Genomic DNA, 3,326 nt, shown 5'->3' with positions numbered 1-3,326 from the left:
ATTCCTGCCTCCCAGGTTTATTGTGAGATTCAGAAGAGAAAGGACTGTAGAAGTACTGCATGTAGGGGCATTTTAAAAAACTTAGCCTCTTCCCCAGCACAGGGAACGAGCGTCCGCGGCTTCACTGTATTTACATTTTCATCTTGCTCTCAATCTCCCTTTGGGTCTCTGTAATTCCATTGTCTTAATACAATCTAAATTAGAAAGATAGGAGAAAACTTCACACAGATCCCCTTGTTAGTACATAGCTTCTCTCCAAAGCTTGATTCTGTGATTGTTTTTTTTCTGAAGCCTATAGCTTGCATTACTAAGAAAACAGTAAGATGTCCTGAATGTCTAGCAACCCATTTCCAACATGATGCCTCTTATAATAAGAACAGGTCAAGGAGTTACAGTCTGCAGGTGCAGAAAAGGCTTTTCTGGAGGAGCAAAGGTTTATTTGGTCTCAATTGGGAGGCAGTGTTTTGGGACAGTTCAAGATTTTCAGATATTCAATGCCAAATCCTCTGGCCAAAAGATGTCCTCACAAGCTTCTATAGATAAAACCATTATAGGAAATCAATGTGCTCCTGCATTTTCCAGTATAACTCAGCCATAATGCCCCAGATACAGCCAGGGGAACCCAGAGCTAATGACTGGGCTGGGGTGAGGGGGAACTTAGGCTGCATTTGCAAAGTCAAAAGCACTGCTCAGAGTTCATGAAAATAGGCCCACTCAACAGTTATTTGTTGGACATTTATTTCCCTGTCTGAGCCTCAGTTTCCTCCACTGTCAGCTGAGGCCATTAGAATAGATTTCCTACACTTCTCTTTCAGAATATATATCCTGTGCCTTTACTGAACATTCAGCCAGATACAGGCGCTTTGTCTGAATGTTTTCCTCAACCTTCTGTTTTATTAGAAAGTTCTGGTTTGCCTTTTAAGAAAAGAATGTCTTTGGTTTGCCTAGGGCTTGCTGACAGCTACATATTGTGGGTGCAAATGTGTTCCAGAGGAGAAGGGGCCCCGGTCTGGCTGCAGCAAAAAACTCCCTGGGTGGCTTTCGATTAAGCATTTTGCTGTTCTGAGCCTTGCTTTCCTTAACGGTAAAACAAGCCATAGGACATACAAGAAGTTGGTAACCTTAGTTGCCCCTAGAGAAGTAAACGGATTAGCTGGGGATCAGTTTTAGGAAATTGTGTGCTGAATTTGCATAAGAGCCATACTCCATCAGATAGGTACTTTGCACCGTACCCTGCATACCTTTAGGACCCTATAAATTTCATACACACACATATACCACCTATTCATTAAACAAATACATGTTTAAAATGAACTAATTCCATAGACCTAGGGAGTTTGTATATTTCCTCCTGGAAACAGAACATACTATTGTATTTCTTGTCCATGATTCTGTCTGCTGAGAATGGTTTATAACATTCCCTTCATTTATCACCTCATGATTTTATAAACAAGGCATTAAACATGATAGCTCTATACAAACCAAGTCAAATGACAAAGAACGCATCCCGTTCTAATGCGGATTATTAATAAGTGTGAAAAAGCCTAGTTCTGTCTGTGAGAATGAAGCCTCCATTCCCTTTTGCTGGCAGCAGAGAAGAGGACGCTACCATCAAATTGCATCTTTTTAACTGGCGGGAACCCTTGCAGGGGCTACTGTGATGTGGTCAGAAAAGGACTGCCAGCACCACAGAGAGCCGAGACAACAGACAGAATTTTCCCTGAAATTGCAAGGACATTGGTTTAGTTAACATAATAAATTCCACGACCAACTTAATTTAACAGGAAATGCCTGCTGTTTGGGACCTATGAAATGCTGCCTGATGATATCTCATAGGCGTTTAAGCTTCAGATTAGGGGGAAAATATAAGATAGATGTGTGACATATATATGTTCTTACAAATGTATATGTAGGAATGAGGGTACCTGGGATAAAGGAGAAACACAGTTATGAATGTTGGCAGCAACATCTCAGAAGCAATGATTTGAAGAGATTCAATCTAAATTATAATTTCCCAAGTCAATCACAATAAATTTCCAGAAACAGTTCCTGCCTTTTGAATGCAGAATGTGTTGACAGGAAGATCACGTCATTACCATAAGGTGTTTGATGTGAGTCTTGTTGACCTCTGACCTCAAAGCATCCTCTGTGTTTTTGTCTTTCAGATTTGAAACCTGAGCGCTGGAAACATCTTGGTTTTTCACACTTGGCAACAGCAAAGAGATTTGCAGAACTCCAGGCCTGATAATTGCGTTTAATCACTTAATGTATGCAGGAAGAAACACTTTCAGAGAGGTTGGGTAACTCACCTAGGGTCACACAGCCAACAGGGACAAAGCAAGAACTAGAACTTGTTCAATACACTTGATGGTTCCCAAGAGCTGGCAGCTTCTGAATGGTGAAGGTGTGACCTTCCTGGGTAGGGGAAGATCATTCGGGTCACCATTCAAAGTAAATTATTCCCCAAAGAGCCTGGGTAACCAACAGAAATACAGCATGCAAGTGGAGGGCTTTATCCAGGCCCATTCATGGCTCTGAATTTGGTCATTTGAATCCTTTTGTCCTTTTTAACAATTGTCAGATTCAGAGAAGGGCTGTAGTTGTAGACGCTGCTCCCCAAATGCACTGACAATCACTTTCCAACATTGGCAGCTACCCTTAGAGCTCTGTGATTCGTCCCATTATTGACCCATCAAGGAGTATGACACATGCCAGGTGCTCTGCGGAACCCAGCGGAGGAGCTGCTCTTCCGTGGAAACAACCAGGAAGCTTTTTGTTTATTTATTTATTTATTTATTTAGGCTGCATTAGGTCTTTCTCTAGTTGCGGCGAGCGGAGCCTACTCTTCGTTGTGGTGCGCGGGCTTCTCACCGCGGTAGCTTCTCTTGTTGCAGAGCACGGGCTCTAGGCACACGGGCTTCAGTAGTTGCAGCACACGGGCTCAGTAGTTGTGGCTTGCAGGCTCCAAGGCGCAGGTTCACTAGTTGTGGCGCACAGGCTTAGTTGCTCTGCGGCATGTGGGATCTTCCTGGACCAGGGAACGAACCTGTGTCCCCTGCATCAGCAGGCAAATTCTTAACAACTGTGCCACCAGGGAAGTCCCAACCAGGAAGTTTTGATTCACTCTTTCAATGAACTTCTTGATTGGAGTATCCATCTTCTCAAAATAGATGGAGAATGAGGTTTGAAGATGGGAAACTGTCATCCAGGTAAGGAACCCTTGCTTTGTCCCAGTTCAGTTGTGCAAAGGCATGTTCATTGAGCACAGATCATTGCTGGACAGTGGGAGGACTCAGGAATGGACTTTATGTAGTTCCTGTTCTAGC

This window comes from Tursiops truncatus, chromosome 2 (genome assembly GCF_011762595.2).
Source record: "Tursiops truncatus isolate mTurTru1 chromosome 2, mTurTru1.mat.Y, whole genome shotgun sequence".
NCBI classification, from domain to species: Eukaryota; Metazoa; Chordata; class Mammalia; order Artiodactyla; family Delphinidae; genus Tursiops; species Tursiops truncatus.
The sequence above is the reverse complement of the archived record's forward strand: the minus strand, read 5'-3'. Positions refer to the sequence as shown.